Genomic DNA, 18,242 nt, shown 5'->3' with positions numbered 1-18,242 from the left:
ATAAATATAGCTATGATTTTACAGCAATTCAGATGAGATGCAGATGTGCCTGTTAGCACCATCTGATTCTGCAAATGACTGAGCATCAACGGAAGGTTTACAGGATGTTGATATTAACACTGTAAACAATTTTATTAAAGTAAAGTCAGGAAGAGAATTTTTTTTCAAAGTACTTAGTAGACTAAGCTACTTCTACAATGTTCCATTCTCATAACAACAAAAAAATACAGTACCAACACCAAATATAACAGTTTTGTGTGTTAGTCTTTCCTCAGATATATCCACTGATAAACACTTTACTCCTATGAGTATATGGCTATCATTTTCTTATTCCACAAGATGCAAATAATAATTGATAATCGCTACCATGTTCAATCTAGATCCATTCTGACAGTATTAAGGCAATTTAAAAATATAACATTTACATATTTACTGACAAGATTCTTAATACAAGATGGAGGCAGTAAGACATGCAAAATACTGAGTTCTAGTAATAACAAAGTATTGATTCTATCAGATCCTGATGATAAATAAAAACTAAAGGCAAAGTATAGATACATTTATTTTCAACACTGAGCCCACGGTAAAGGTATCACTCAATGTCATGAAAGAAGAAGAAGAGTAAATAGAACTTTAAATAAAGACTGCATGTAGCTTGTGCATTAGACTGCAAATGGCAATTAAGAATATTAATCAAAAGCATGGCCATTAGAGAACATCTTCAGCAGTTTTGTAGTTGTCTTTGAAAGAATGAGAAGATAAGGGCAGCAGAGATTTTTTGTTTCTTCCATTTGGGAACAAGAGAGTGATACAATCCTATATGCCTTTGTTATTATGTGGCCAGAGTTGATTATTTGTGGCCTGATTTCTGTATCTATAGAGAAGACATTTACATCCAAATAATTGTACTGATCATGTCTAGACTCACACCACTGCAAAGCCATGGAAAGAGGTAGTTAACAAAGTTGATAGCAAACTAGTTTGTCAGTGGGTGTTTCAGGTACACCCCTTCTGCTCTGCAAATGAAAGGCCTCATGCAGCCACCCTTATTTTATTGTTAAATTCATTCACTCCTGCAGAAGTACAAATGGAGCACATAATTTCTATCCTAAAGAAACCATAAAATAGAGACCTTCCTTGAGTATTTCTATTAATTATTTATCATATCTGTTATAGTAGAGGTATTTACAGTCTATATATCATGCTGTTACACAGATAACAGCTTGAGATGCTCTCTGGCAAGTTCCTGAAAACAAATAAGTGATACTGAATATCATTATCCACAATGGGATACTCCTAAGGGAGCATCAGGTGTACATCAGATAATCATTGGATTTACATCATATCATCAGCTTTCTAATCCCAAAAGAGCTGTCACACACAGACAAAAACCTGTCAGAGCACTATGCATTGCTCAGCTGTGTAAGCACAATGTGAATGCAGACCACAAGCTGTTCCTTTGGCCACTTCCCCAATTGCCTTTGATATCTCTTGGGAAAAGCCAGTTCAGGTGTTCTGCTGAAAAGAAGTGGTGTAAAATTTATGGCCAATACAACAACTGTGGCTATCTGTCAGTCATGAAAGTTTTTCCCTAGACAGGTCTGAAACATACTGAATATTTTAAGATTTTATTTTTCAAGTTAGCTATTCTACTGAGCAAAATGAGGCATGTAGAGCATGATTTTTAAAACTAGTGGAAATGGCTCACTGTTAGTATACATTTTGTGGTAAAACTTTCCCTGGATTTAATAAGGGTAAAAGTTTTAATGTCACCAAAAGTTTAGGGGTTGGGTTTGGTTTTTTTTTAAATAATTTACTGTCTAAAATAATAAAAAAATTTGCAAGTGTCACTGTATTTATACTGTTATCACAAAATACAGTATAATGTAAACATAAAGTAGCACATGTTACAGAAACAGAAAAAAAAGCTGTAAAACCTAAAATCACTAAGTACTTTGCAAAGAACTTTCAGGGTCCCCTCATACTCCCATCATCCCATGTATGGTGTGAAATACAGCTAATCATTCCAAAATATGGATGATTCAACACAATGAGAAAGATATAAAAAATCTTCAGTGCAAACAGTATAATTTCCACCTAATTAGTTACCTCAATATAGCAGAGGAGGAAATCAATGACTGTATTGTCCATAATTGCATGAACAGAACTGATCAGTAATTTTTGGTATATGTTTTTAATGGTCAAATGTAGTTTCCAACTATTCAAAATCTCACACAGGAAAACTGAACTTTTGCCAACATTTTTTAAGGATCAGTCAAGAAAAATGAAGCACCATTTTTTGCTTCAGTGAGTAAGCTAATAGCTAGACTACCTAATGTCCCAGGATGAAGTTCATTATATCATTGTACAGTACCTGCTTCAATTACACTTTGTACAGCCAGACTAAAGACCTGTTGTGAGGGAGACAGGACTTTCTAACAAGCTATAACAAGATTCTTTTGATAAGTCCCTTTGAGGAACTAAAAATTACAACAGTTTTCACAGTCTTCCATTATATAGGTACTGTGTATGTTCTGTGTACTATTAAGCCCTGAAAAAAAAGATATTTCATCAAATTTCACTGAAGCTGTCCATTGTCTATATAGTGCATTGACTGTATAGTGTCTGCATGTTATGATAATAAATGTATTATGAGATGATACCAGAAATATAAAGGCATAGAAAGGGAATCATCTCTTTTATTGAACCAAAATAAAATTTGGCTCAATTCAACATTTGTATCATACTGAGGTGCCACAGTAAGTGCCACCAATGTAATAGTTGAGATGTCCATGCCTTCACACATTTAAGTTGTTGAGCTCCTTTTAGATCGGGGAGGTTAGAAATGTTTGTGGATTTTTCCAGCATCATGGATTTCTCAGCAATCTGAAATGTCAAAAAGCATTGTGCATTCATAAGACTATAAAACAAGCTGCCAAGGTCTTCATTTGTCTACCAGCCCAAGCTTATGAGGATCTCAGGGGTAATATTCAGTTAACACACCAGAAAGATTACCTTCAAAAACTTTTTTAAAAAGAAGATAATGAGACTGGAAGGATCATGATAAAAGGAAGTACATAGGCTGATAAAATCACAAATCCACTATCAGAGACAAATGGTTGATTTTTTATATTTAAATTTAAAATGCTTCTCCTGAAATCATGAAGCAAATTTTTAATATTCCTAACCCATAACTAGTGGAAGGACATTTTAAGTCAGAGGAAATACTACTTCCTGTGTTGTATTTATTTCCAATTATATAAACTTGACACTTGAATTCCTCAGAAAAACAGCTGTGTGAGTCATAAGCTTCCTTCACTGCTTGCTTCGTTGTGCTAAAAATTTTACCTTGTCATTAACTAGGAAAAAAAAAAGAAACAAAGGTAGAATGAAAAGCACTTAAAGGTTGGGACTCTTTTTAATTATAGCTGAACAAAGCTGAAAAAACAGTTATGCATATACCGCTTAACTCCCTAGAGTCATAGTGACAATCAACACAATGAACATCAAGACATGTCAGCTGGCAATCAGATTCAAAACAAGCAAAAAACAATGGTGCTTCACACAAAAGCCATGTAATTCAAGGTCAAAAAATATTATCGATGCTAAGGTTGAGGGGAAATTGAATGAACCCTTGGAAAGGTAATCCGCATTTGATTATTAGATAGACAGAACCTACATTCAGCTGAGGAAATCTTCTGAAATTAAAACAGTGGAGGTCTGGAGTATGTTGCAGACTCTTACTGACCTGCTTTTATGCATCTCCTTGTGGCCACTGTTGTAGACAGGTGCCTGGGATAAATGAATCTTTGTTTTGGCCCAGTTTGGCTGTTTTTATGACTTCCCATTTAGTCACTAGAAAAGAAATACATGGTTTTAAAGTTTGTGCTTTTGACACTCTATTTACTCTGTGCGTCTGCTGGAGGGAATGAGAAGTAAATTTTTTTTATTATTATTATTAGTTTTTATTTGGTAATGTGTTTGGTTATATGTTCTTCAAGACATGAATTGGTTAGGATAATAAATAATAAATTACATTAAGAACCTCATCTTTATAAAATTCAGTGGGTTTTCTGGCATTCTCTGAAAACCAAAAAACATACCACCTAGTAGATCACAATTTTAAATCTAACTGCTAGGGTTAGGAGAGGTTATATTAATTTCTGCAAGGATTTACAAAAAAAAAAGAGAACAAAATTATATAAAGGTGCAAATTTTCATGTATTTTATGACATTTATTGAAGAAATTCATTTCAAGGTAAATAGCTATGATTTTATATATGTGCACTCTTTATTAATACTGAAAATCATTATCTAAGGGTTTGTATGAATGATTTTTCCAGGCCAGCACGCAAAACCAACAACCAGAAAAGAAAAACCATAAATCCCAGACACAGATCACTGTATGCTCTTTTCCTCAGGTCTTGCTTTATTTCAAAAACCAAAACAAACCAAAACAAACCTCAAAAACAACAAAAAAATCAATTTAAACTACAGTTCAGACTATCCAAAGCCTTTGTAGCTTCAGTCAGCCGCGAAAAGAGACGTTAGATCTTTCTTACTTAATATCTTACCTTGCGCCATGCTCTATCATCTTTCCAGTTCCCCACCACAATCACTACATATGCAGGAACACAGTAAACCCTGAGATGTCAAAGCATCATCACACCCTGTCACGCTACTTGTTGTTGGGGAAAAAGAAAAACAAACAAAAAAAGCATTGACTGGCAGTGTCCAGATCTCTCTATCTAGTAGCCATCTGGGAATTCAAAAACAGATCAATATCCTTCTTTTTTCTATGAGTAAATTTAGCTATTCAAGGCCTTGTCGGTAATCTTGGAAAAATTCAGCAACACAAATAGAATGACTAGATATTACGTTGAGGTCACATATACGGGAATATAGGAAAATAGGAAACCATTTTTACCGTTGTGTGCCTCAGCACTGTATTAAAAAGTATTTTTAATTTTCTCTTTGAAGAAGTAAATGCTCAGAACTTGTCACAAAAGCATTATCAGTTGCGTGGTCTTCCAAGCACACTTTTTAGTGTAATTCTAGTATTGCAATGGGATCATGAACATAAGCAACTGAAATCAATTTCTGTGGGGTATGATGTGAGTATTATTACAAAAAGTGTTTATCTTCTCAGACTTGAGACAACTTCAAGCAAGGTATGATTTAATTTTCAGATTATTGTCAAGAAATAACTTTGGCACAATCATCTGTTTGTTTTTTTTAAAATATATCTAGTGCTTAATAGAAACCAAAGACAGAAAACCAATTACACTTGTAAATGTTTTCAGCACCACACAATCTTTCTTTCATGAAAAGGGGAAATATATGCTGCCAAGGGGGTCTGATGTTTTAAAATAATATCAAAGCAACTCTTAAGCTCAAGGGCACTGTTTTATTCATCATTGACAAGAATAGCAAGTGGTGAGTCATGACTCTTTTTTTAAATTCATTCACTCACTTTCCATGCATCTCTTTTTAACTGCTGAACTTGCAATACCATCTGCTTTCAGCCTTCAGTGACTGAAGTTGCCTCTAGCTGAGACCAAAACCATGAATATTTAACACCTGCTAACAGAAGCAGTAGTTCTCTCAAGACCAGCATCTAAGCTTAGTGGACCTTTGAAAACCTGGGTCTGAATTCTCCATCTCTAGACACAGTCACGTACCTATGTGACAAATTCAGTAAACACAGAAGCAGATTGTGGCTACTTCATGGGTCTCAAATCTGAGGGTAAAGGTCCATGTTTGGTAGCACTCCTATCTTAGAATATGCTTACCTTTTCTGTTTATTGTCTTCTCTCATACAACTGTTTGCAGGACCCTAATGGTCAGGCAGCTTTAGGGTTAACACAGCTGAAAAACAACCTGGACAGAAAAGGAGAAAAGAAAGGAAAGGTATGCTCCCTTCCCATCAGTTCCCTAGCCTCCGTCCTAGAAAGGCACTACAGACAGCAGTGCCATGGAGGGACCAGCAGCCAGAAATCACAAGTGAGAAATAGCAATACTTAAGCCAGGGCTTTTGTGCCAGATCATTCCTTGATCCTTCTTAATCAGATGCAGCCTTTGAGTCCAGACTGAGAGAAAAGGCCTGAAACAGACAAGCTAGCGTGATAAGAGACAATAAAAAACACTTGAATAATTCCATTCTTGGAAATTTTATGCAAAATTATACTTTAATTTATTTATTTGTTGATGGCCTGGTATACTAAGTCTGTTAAAACTATTCACATAAAAATTATATGAGTCTAAGTAAATTAAAAAGCCAAAGGACTGGGCAAACATAAAATATGATACAGTTACATGAATGTCTCCCAATAACAAGATACCCAAAACCAGGGCTCTTTCAAAAAGATTTTTCTTCTTCCACAATGCCTTTTGAAAAATTAAAAAAAAAGTGACATAGCATACCTGCTCATTCTAAGTTCGATTTCTGACCTTTTTTCACTACTGCAAAATAGAAATTTTGTATAGTAACTTAATTTTTTTTCACTTGGTTTCTATGGAGATTATAGATTTTGTCAGGGATAGACTTGTAGAAATTATTTTAATATTTATTCTAGAGCATGCTCTTTTAAGAAACACATTAACTGTGGAAAAAAGAATAGGAAATAAATCCTGTAAGAGATTCTCTAATACTTTAAAATGCATTATTCTGTTTAGCACAAGCTTCATGGTGATGCATGGTCTGGCAATTCTGATGGAATAAGTTATGCAAACGACCTTTAGTGATATTTTGGAAGGTAATTTGCAAAATGTACTCCGTACACTATATACACCTCTTCTCTTTTGCTCATTTGCTATTGTTATTGAAGTGTAGCCAAGTGTTTTCTTAACAGTTTACTGACATTACCTGCCACAGTTTAGAACCACTTTCTGAGTCTGCTCAACAAAGGCAGGAATCTGGGTAATATTTATGAAGGGGAAAACCAAAACCTTTTTATCTTGAACTATAAGCCTCTCTTACTAAAACTATTTGTCAGGGCTAGAGAGTGCCCTAGAGAGAGTGTTGGTGGGATATCTAGCAGCAACTGCAAAAAGAGCTCCATATAGTGTTTTCAGAAGTGTAAGTGAGGTAAATAAAGCCATGTGTTTTAATGCTCAGCAGAAACTGGTCATCTGGAATCTTAAAAGCCTCAGTGGTCAATAATTACTTTGCTGCACCTTTGAATCAGACAGTTTGAGCTCCAAGATAATTAATACAAAGAAGAGGAAAAGGACCATCTCTCCGCAAAAATTCTTAAATCATGCATTTGAAATTCTGTGAATTTTGTAAAACCCCCAGATTAATGCATCCATAAGGCTTGACCTAGCTGTTTCTGTAATTGCCAAATTTTCATATTTTTTTTATTTCTCCAAATGTGGTAAGAAAGGATGGCATGGCTTAGGGCTTACTTTAAAAGATTGCTTTTTTATTGCTGTGACCTTTATTCTTGCTGTTATTAATAGTTATTTTCTTTTAAACAATTTCTTTATAACAGTTTAGAATTTTGTCAGGCTTTATCATTAGGGGTTGAAACTTCCATGCTCATTGGCTACTTTATGCTGGTTCTAATAAATGAAATGTTTCTTTAATCACTTACACTAGCCCTTTCCCCCCACTCCTCCACAGCAGTATCAGGTTCTGTAATAATCTGGAACTAAGCAAGAAAGTTTTCATTTCCTTGCTGACTTTGATATGGTTTCAGATCCCACACATCTGCTTTATCCTAATCCCCATGTGTTAGGCTTTTAGTAAAGGTGGCTACCAAGACTAGAAAAGCATTTATCAAAATGAGAACAAAATTTCTTAGCACTGATAAAAATAATAACTTACAGACTACCACATTATGCTACAAAATCCCAGTATAAAGGAGGGGGGGATTGGAGGGGGAGAAACATAACATAGGGATCATTTTCTAATTTTTTTTATTTTGAAACCAAGGTAGTTCACTTATTTTTCTTGTTACAAGGGGAATTTTTTTTCACCTAACACTTTTACTGTCAAAATCCTGAGGCTCTGCCATAATTTTCACAATGACACTTCTTCATCAAGCACAAAGAAATACATGTTGCTTGTCCTTATCAGGTTTACTGAAACATTTGCCCTACTGTTTTTAAGGGTACAAATCGGTCTGCTGGCTACTTCAGTGCATAAAATAAAAGAAGAAAACCCTCTTTTTGATTTTCAGTTTCCTGACTGAGTTTTACAGTCCCAGGAGGTAGTGGGTCCTTTACTGAGAAATTACTATGATACAATAAAAATGGAAACCACAATGTCAGAGTGGAATTGTTCCTTGAATTTCTAAATGCTGTTAATTTTAGCTCAACCTAGTCTTACTGTGGATGTAGGACTTATAAAGATACCTCAAGAGCACCCCAAACTGATTACAGTTCCTTAATACTAAGCTCGGACTGCTCCTTGCATAGGTATATCCTTTTAAGAATGTTATTGTTCTCTGACAGTAACCTATGTCAATTCTGCTGTCTGATTTTTTTTCAACTTTAGACCACTTTGACAGCTTTTTTATTAAAAAACAATTTTTTAAGTCAGGATCTGCTTCTAAAGTGAGGCTGTAATCTTTTTATGTGTATTTATTACATCACTAGCATCTTGGCATGCTCAGTTGCTGAAGAAAAAAATTCTTTGCGACTCAATGTGCCATCTGTATTCTTTGAGAGCTTGCAAGAGCTTCAATGTCATACTAATAAAAGGAAATTTCAGTACAGCTGTGACAGCAGCAAAATCACCTGTAAGACATATATCACCAAGTGGTCTCCTAGCATTACTCCGCAGGTGTCAGTGAAATTATCCAACTAGAGAATTTCGCCAGGCTACAGCTGTCAAATCAGTCTTTTATTTTTTTCCAGATTCCTTGTTGCTTTCAATATTTGATTTAGAAAAACAATCAGTGAGGAAATCTGGAACAATGAAGTATGATCTACCAGCAACAAATGAGATCTGTTTTAAGATCACAACAAAGAGACAAAAAGAGAAGAAACAGCTGCTTGCCATTTTTGTAGCATCCCATTTTTGTCTATTGCAGCCTCATGTACAGTCTGCCTGCATGCATCAAAATAAGATAAATCTGCACACAGTTTACCACTTGGATATATCATGTGTATGCAACATATGCAGAGGGCATGTAACATACATCCAATATGCGAATCAGTCTAAAAGAAACAGCAAATGGAATGTTTTCTTTTCACATTATTTCAATTTTTCACCAGTTTAAGGTGCAAAATGCTCTGTTTCTTTCAAAGTTTGACCACAGTAAAGGTCACACTGTTAATGTCAGAATGGTTTAAAGGTATTTGTTGGTAGTTGTCTCACCTTAATAGAAATACTAAATATTTTTTGAGGAAAGACACAGGCAAATTACATCAGTAGAAATATCAAGCCTCAATCTAAGGTTCTTTTTTTTTTTTATCACACATACTGTACTGATTATAAATATTTTTGCTGCTTGTAAGACTACAGTATGGCTTTCAACAGTGCAAACTTTTTTCACCTTTCTATTTCTGAATAATTGACAGTTTAATAATGTTCTGCTTATTTTTTTGTGGAAAGGAGACTAGAAGATGATTAGAGCAAATCGTATTTGAAAGAATGACATAGAATAGTTAGTGTTGCATAGAATGTATTACCATTCATAAGTATGCATTCTGAGATGCCTGACTCACTGACTTCAATATTTACTTATGACATAAAGTATGCATATGTCCTACCCAACATAAGGTACCTGTCTACATTTTCAAAAATCATGGTCCACCACAAAGTACATACCTGTAGCCTGTGGTACCTTGACACCTATTAATTTAAAATAAATTTTCTTTGGCTATATTGTGTCCTTTTCAGCTTACAGACTACGAACATTACCAAAGACTATCTGCCAGAAGATCACTGCAAAGGCTGTCTGTGTGGAGGTGTTTATATGGAATGATGTTTACTTTGTGAGCAAATAATTAATATAATCCTTATATAAATTTACTAAAATAGACACATAAAGAATACACAGACAAGAAAAGTGTCATAACTGACTCTTATTTAACTGGCATAAATTATTCTGCATGGTTTTTGTGTATGTTCACGGGTCTCTAAATGCCTTTCCATGTTGCCCTTTTCCATAGCTACAGCTACAGCACAGACTACTTGCATTTTTATTTTAAATTTATTGTGAGCCCAGAAAAGGCACCATGAAAGATGGCGATACCTGGGTCTATAATTCCACTTCCTTTTAACCACTTCATCATCTGTTTGTCATTCATATTATTTGCATGGTAACAAGCAGCAAAATGTTAACATTAATTTATATGACAGATACTAAAGAAGCAAAATAACAGGTTATTACTTTTTGCAGCACTAGGAGTTACCCACAAAAAACAAATAGTGAAGAAGAGAGCTTTAAATAAAACTCCCCAGCATGCCAGCAGAGTAGTGGAGTCTTTATAAAAACTGAAGTACAGGTAAAACGTGCAGGATCCAGAGATGAAGAATTGGCATTTGACAATGAGACAAGATGTTGTTGTTTACCTGCAAGTTTAATACACATATTTTCAATGATTTCTCATAAATCATGTATCTAAACTATAAAAGTTATCACAATATAAATTTCATTAAAAGGGCCAGGTTTTATTGATATTTTATTTTAATTTATTGAACTTTATTGCTTGCAAAGACTCTTTTTGATAATTCTGTATTTGCCACTAACCATAGTGCACTTCTTTAACAACACAAGTGCTTATATGTCTGCAGTAACTAGGTTGCTGGGGCATTGTGCCTGCCTGCAGGAACTAACCTGCTCCAACTGCAAGAGCACACTCATCAACTTATAAGCATCATCAATAGGGGGGAGGCAGACACATTTCTTTAGGTCACCCCTGCTGGCCTTCTAGCACTTTCCTTTCTAGGCTATTTATTAAAGCACTCAATGGAATATCTCTTATTTTTTCCTTCTGTTTTGTGGAACATCCGATTTTCTCAGTCTGGACTCACCAGTCAGGTGAATTTTCATTTCACATCTATTCTCTGAGCTCTGTTTGGGGAGTTTTGTTTAGCACTAAGGATTCATAGCAAAATTTTTCTGAATACACAGTATTCAGAATGAACCATATTGCATAATTGTGGCCAGAAAAGTCACAGGGTATACCTGGACAACAAAGCATCATCATTGGACACAGTATTAATGTATTTGTATGAGTATTAAATTAATGGTATGACTTCTAGAAAACTGTATCTTTGAATTCTAATGTGCAACACAGCATTTGTCTTCTACAGATATTAATGCCTTATTATTGAATTGTGAAGCTTACCTCTTTCTGAAAACAGACACAAAAGGCACTAAAATTGACTAGTGCAAAACACTCATCAGATCTACTGAACTAACAAAATTGCCGTGAGGCATAATTTTTTCCACATTAAGTTGGTATTTTAACAATTATAACACTACTTACTTCTAATAATTATGAAACAGGTATTGGTTTTGGAGTTTATTGTAGGATAATGTGTTCCCGTCATTTTGGAGAAGTTTTGAACAGTTCTGTAGAAACACACACCGCGTCTTTCACTGGCAGCTGAACACTACTATTTTGCAAAGCTCAAGAGGGCAGAGGGCAACTGTCATTGTTTCAGTCCAATTATAGCAGGAGTGAGAAAGGTGGGATAAAAAAGTTACTAACAAAGATGAGATATTTTGTGCTTTAACTGTGACACAGTAGCGTTGAAAGTATTTCTACACTGGTGCAAAGGAGTACATGAATATCATCTGCTGCAAGAGCATGACATATGTAACTTTGTCATTGCCCAGGGATTTGAGCATGGCAGAGACCCCTAGGCCCCCAGGATAGCACCAGAAGTCCAGAGGTTATTTGGTGAGTGAAAGACTTTGTAGTGCTTTCAGAACTGTGAAAGCTCTATCATAGTGCAGTTCAGAGAGCTATGAGACATAACAGATTTAACTGCCAGTGACTGTACATATTATAAAAAAGAAAACCTAAATTTGCTTCAGTAGCTGAACCAAACAGGCTTGATTGGGGCATGGTGAACAGGAGTGATGCAATATAAAGCTAGATCTATGACTCGGATAACTAAACAGCATGTGATTAAAGGGATTGGAAAAAAGCTGTCAGATATGCTAAGCAACAAAAGATATGGCCTGAAAAACATCACTGAAACAGGAATATGTGCAAAACATTCTGTTTAACTGTATTTTCTTGTTTCTGATGCATACAGTTTCATAACACAACAGTTTATTTAAAGCTGAAACAATGATAACTGAAATAGAGACTTCACTCTTTCTAATTTGTTCTTTATAGTATTGAAAAAAAATTAACAAAGATTTTGTTTTGCAAAAGTAATTATCTGGAATAATTTCCAAACTTCAGTTATGTGACTGGAGCAAGGCTGTGAAGATCATTGGTTACACTAAACTTACAAGTAAAATAAGGAGTAAAATGGGAGATTGAAACTAAACAGACAGAGGCCATGGGTGAAGGAGAAGAGAATGCAGAAAAATGAAATCAGTGACAGCTTACAATAAAAGTAATTTTAGTATATTCTTTGTAAATTCCTGGAACAAATGCCTGAGTAAATGTATAAAAACTAATATGATACAAGAAGGGGTGGAACAGTCTAACAGTTAGTTTAAATTAGACTGCCTGATGTGAAAAAAGGCACAATATAAGCCATGGAAAACAGATTCTGTAAATACTGTCTTTGAATGCCCCACATTTTTTTATATGTGATTTTTCTACATATGATACCTAGCTTGAGATCGTGATCTGCTATAGGGAAATGAGAAAGCTGTGTCTTTTTCAAATGTAAATATTTCCTTTGAAGTCTTCCATTTTAAAAGGAGGTAGTGATGTTTATAGTACATTAAAACTCAAATGATTTCACTTGTGGAAGCTTTATGTGACAAGGGATAAGTGCTAATCTGAATACCAAATAAATTAGGATAGATTAGTTTTTATTATCAAAAACTACCACTACCATTCATCAGTCATATGAGTATGAAAGTGTCTGGAGAGACAGGTCAGATTATTTTTACTTAGAGAAACACAAGAGTTGTATAGAAATAACATGAAATATTGAAATATGTCATCTTGTTATGCTCATCTAGACTCAGGTTTGTTTGCAACCTTCTGAACTAATACTTAGATCATATCTTTCTTTTCCAGAAGAACTCTCTTTTATATCTTAAATAGCATTCTTAATGTTATATCTCCAAAATAATATTTATTGCTTCTTCAACATCATCATGCTTTTGATATATATTTCTTTTATCTTGGATTCTATTCACAGAGATATCCCCATATAGTATTTCTTGCATTTGATTTCTCATTCTTTGGAAAAGTATTTACTGAATTTAAGCCTGATCAGCCATGCTTCTGTGTCAATATGTTTCATTTTTAACATTTACCTCCAAAATATTGAAACTTTTCCCCCATTGCATCATCTACAAAAAATTGATAAAACTATAGTTGTCATTCTGTCATCAGATTTGCCAATGGAATTAGAAGCAGGCTTAGGTCCCTACTTGAAATTCCTCCAACCACAACTCAAGTAAGAGTCATTCATTCCCTAAAAGCAATTTTTCTTCATATTGCATCTCTAGGCCACATTTATTTTTCCCTTAACATTTTCAAAAGCTTCATGTACATTATTTCAAAACTACTCTTTTTGTTTGTTAAGCCTCCTGTCCTGTCAAAAAAGGTTTTAAGAGAAGCCACTTATGACAACACATCTATGGGGGTTTCTAAGACTTGCTAGACATCAGAAAATTGCTTCTGCAGTAATTTTTATCTGTGCTGGTAGATCTATGTTTCTGAAGAACTATCCCTTTCTTATTCCAGTACCCTAAAAGGAACTTCATCATAGGCCACCAGTGGAGTACCTTTGACTTTTCTACATGTTCTTGAGCTTAATTTCCCTTAGTCTAAACAGTATGCTTTCTTCATCATTATTTTAGTTAATTATATACTTACTGTTTGCCATTTTTGTAAAACAGTTTAAAGAAAAGAAGGCATTTATTATTCCTATATGTTTGGATCATCAAGAATTTGCTTTTCTTCACTTTTAGACACTGAACCTTAAACTTCCTCTGACCTCCTTTTCCCTCGTTACAGCAGGTTTTCATTGCTTTTTCTATTTCTTCATAACAGAAAGTCATTACCTTCCTGGTTTTATACCCATATGCATGTACGATTTCTTAAACTGATCTATGGGCAAAGGTGTTTCCCTTGCTGTTGTCACTTTTGAAACTCAGTTAAATAAAGATATCTTGATTTATTCACAAGTGATTTTTTATGTTTCCCATGTACCTCAAAAAAAAGGAGATTTCAGAATTGCTGTTGGGTATTTAAACTAATCTTCTGTAGTACTTTGCTCTCCGAACACCTCTACACTTTAGTTTTACTTTTCATGAGACCATACTCATCAGATCATAATTTTTCAATCTTTAATCCTTATTCTACAGCTCTCACAACCTCTTTTCCTGGAGAAAACAGGAAGATATGAACAGTTCCACACTGTTCATACCTTCCGTTTTTAGATTTTCTGAGTTTTCTTTTTCCTCTCATTAAAACAGCTGCTCTTCAAGAAATTTTCTCCTTCTGAAAGAGCTCATGCTCCATACATTTAAAAATCTTAATGGACTATCTATGTCCATTTTTTTCCAGCAGATATTTGGGGAACCAAAGCACCTTCTGTTACTACAAAGACCTGGTTTGTATAGTTTTCTAGAAAATATGAAAATCCTTAATTATATTATCAGAACCAGACCATGGCAATGATATTACTCCTACTGTTTTCCTCTTTTCCTGGAGAAATTCAGGAAACCTGCTTCTCACTTCTTCTTGAACACAGGGAGCAAAACCAAAGTACCTATAGGCTAAACCAAATAACAACATCCTTATTTTTAAAGCATTAACACATTGACAGTATGAACTTTGTCATAAAATTCAGTAACAGGAGGCACTGGGTGCAAAATTCCCAAAGCCAAGACCTAAGTTGATAGGTAGCACTTGCCAAAAAGGTGAGGTCAGCAGACTCCTCCACACAACACAACAATACCAAGGTCACTGAAAGTATGAAGGTCCAGAACTACAAAACATTTTTCTGCTAAGTGGTCTTATCAAAAAACTGTTTAACAGAAAATCAATGTAACCTTTCCAACAAATTAGAAGAGATGTGCTTAGTATGTTTGTTTTGAAAAGGAAATGTTGCCTCTGTGTCTAGACTACATCTATCCAAGTAAAATTGGTTTGAAATTACTAAGTTATATTGTCATGAAAAAATATTTTCAAGTCAATATGCAGTAGCAGAAGTACAAGTCTACCATTGCAAGATCATTTTTAATCCAGATAATTTTCATCTGGTTTACAATGTAACTCCAGAAGCAGTGGGAACATAATGGAACAGCTGAAGAATAAGCAGCAAGCAGATCCAAATCTCTTAAATACACCTTCGCTGAGGGTATTGGGTTTACACAACAAGGTTTAGGTAACAGAGGCGGGCTGCAGGGGTGGCTTCTGTGAGAAGACATGGGGACATGCTGCCATGTGGGAACCACTTCCAGCCAGCTCCAAGACAGACCCACCCCTGGCCAAAGCTGAGCCCATCAGCAACATCGGTAGCTCCTCTGTGAAAACATATTTAAGAAAGTAAAAACTGCTGCAAAACAGCTGTGAAAGAGGATCCAGAAGATGTGAGACAAACAGCCCTGCAGACACCCACGTCAGTGAAGAAGGAGGGGGAGGAGATGCTCCAGAGGGAGGAGATGCTCCAGGTGCCGGAGCAGAGACTCCCCTGCAGCCCGTGGGGAAGACCATGGTGAGGCAGGTTGTCCCCCTGCAGCCCATGGAGGTCCACGGTGGAGCAGATATCCACCTGCAGCCTGTGAAGGAGGACATGCCCTGAAGGAAGCTGCATGAGCCCGTGGAGAGCCCTCACTGGAGCAGGCACCTGGCAGGAGCTGTGACCCATGGGAGAACCGCACTGGAGCAGGCTGTTTCTGAATGACTGTGGAAAGTACCCACGCTGAAGCAGTTCTTGAAGAACCACAGCCTGTGGGAAGTACCCACATTGGTGAAGCTTGTGAAGGACTGTATCCCGTGGGAGGAACCCTGCATTGGAGCAGGGAAAGAGTGTAAGGAGGAAGGAGAGGCAGAGACGAAGTGTTGTAAACTAACCACAGTTCCCATATCCTATCCCCCTGCATGCTTGGAGGGGAGGAGGTAGAAGAGTTGGGAATGAAGTTGAGCCTGGGAAGAAGGGAGGGGTGGGGGGAAGGTTGTTTTATTTTTGTTTTATTTCTCACTCTCCTACACTTTTAGAAGTAATTGGCAATAAATTAAACTAATTTCCACAAGTTGAACCTGGTTTGCCCATGATGGCAATTGGTAAGAAATTTCCCTGTCCTTATCTCAAGCCATGAGCTTTTCATTGTATTTTCTTCCCCTGTCCTGTTCATGGAGGGGTAGTGATAAAGTGGCTTGGTGGGCATCTGATGGCCAGCCAAGGTCAACACACCACACTGAGGTAAATCCTTCAGCAGTTAGAATACCAACACTGATTGTCTCAGCCAGTATTGCAAAGGTGAATTCATTTCAGGTAAAACTTTAAGTATCCATTTACTTTTGAAGCATGTGAGTGGGAAAGCAGCAATACCAGGACCTTTGTTTCTGATACCTTCCTTTTTGTGCCTTGACTAGGTTATCTCACCATGTGAAGGGGGACAAGTAATGTACACTGAGTGGGAACAACTTAAATGACACAAAAATATTCCTGAGAGACATTCCTGTGCCTGGTGTAAGTGGTATTTAGGGCTCATTGCAAAATTCCTTTGGGATAGGACCATCCACCTAAGTTAATAGGTCACAGTCTCACACAGGGCTGTAAGTTCCACCATGTTGTACATTACTACTATTATCAGTGCAAAATGTTAGTTGTATGACAGTAAAATAGTACTTGCCTGTTATATAACAATAAAATGTAGCAACACAGAAGTTACATTTATCACATCCCAAAATCCTGCGGTCTATTAGAACACCAACAGTTCGAAACACTAAAGAGGTCTGACTCTAAAGCAATGTACTGGGAACAATGAAACAGTCTGTGTGATAGCTGCAAGGGAAAAGGTTTATATTGCACAGGTAAATAAAAATATGTTTTATGGGTGTTTACTGTCAAATAATTCCCTTCAGAATAATTTACCCTTCACCATCCTGATTCAAACCTACAGAATAGATAGGAGAAAGATCTGCTAGTAATAGTAGACATACTACATTATATTGATGCTAGGAAAAGTTAAGTAAATCTGTAGCTGTTGAAAAAACTAGGCACTAGGGCAGAACACAAGGTGTTCTGTAATTTCTAAGAATAAACATGGGAAAAAAAAGAAGCATTTAGCTAGCACTACAGTGACAAACTGGCACTGCTGAGGGAAACACAAATGAATACGTCAGAAAAGTGCCCAAAGAAACCCTATCAAGCTTCAAATATTCCAAAAGAATATGACAACTTAGAGTTCAAGGAGCAGGGAAAATCAAGGAAGATCAGAATTACAATTGCTAGTATGTTAAAATCCACCTTGTGCTATGTAGGAAAGTCATCAGAAATGATTCTTACTAAAGTGGCCTCAGAACTTCAGCATGAAGCTGCAGTTCTGAGCATTTAAGGGATGAAAAATTATTTGAGTCAAGTTTGCATTTTTTTTGTTTTCTGTTCAGAAATATCCCAGCAACACAGGGGTATCTTACACGAGACAGAGATGACCAAAGACTCAATAACTGGTTACTTGCTGTCTTTTCAAAGAGAAGTTTGCTGCTAGCAGCTAGCACCTGTCACAGTTACCGCCTATTGACAACACTCACTTGAGCCAGAGTCCTGTAAGTTGCATTAGCACTATTGACTGGAGCTGAAATTTTCCAGGAAGGCAGAAAAAGGAATGAGAGTATGGATCTGAGCTGCAGAACCCTGTCAACATTTCTATGAATGTATTTATTATTAAATGAAAAAGCTGTTAGTATCATATTAAATCCTGATACACTAACACAATCCAATTTTCAGCAGCAATTCTGATTTCAGGTTCTCCCTAGACATCTTAATTCTGTCCTCTGCAGTGTGTATATTTTTGATAGGACAAGCACATGGTCTCAGGCACTGAACTGAGGCAAACATCTGAAAAATAGGGTTTTTTTCACACTGGGTTTGTTTAAATTCTAATCTAACAAAATATATGAGCACATGA

The sequence above is a fragment of the Aquila chrysaetos genome, chromosome Z, assembly GCF_900496995.4.
Source record: "Aquila chrysaetos chrysaetos chromosome Z, bAquChr1.4, whole genome shotgun sequence".
Lineage (NCBI taxonomy): Eukaryota > Metazoa > Chordata > Aves > Accipitriformes > Accipitridae > Aquila > Aquila chrysaetos.
The sequence above is the reverse complement of the archived record's forward strand: the minus strand, read 5'-3'. Positions refer to the sequence as shown.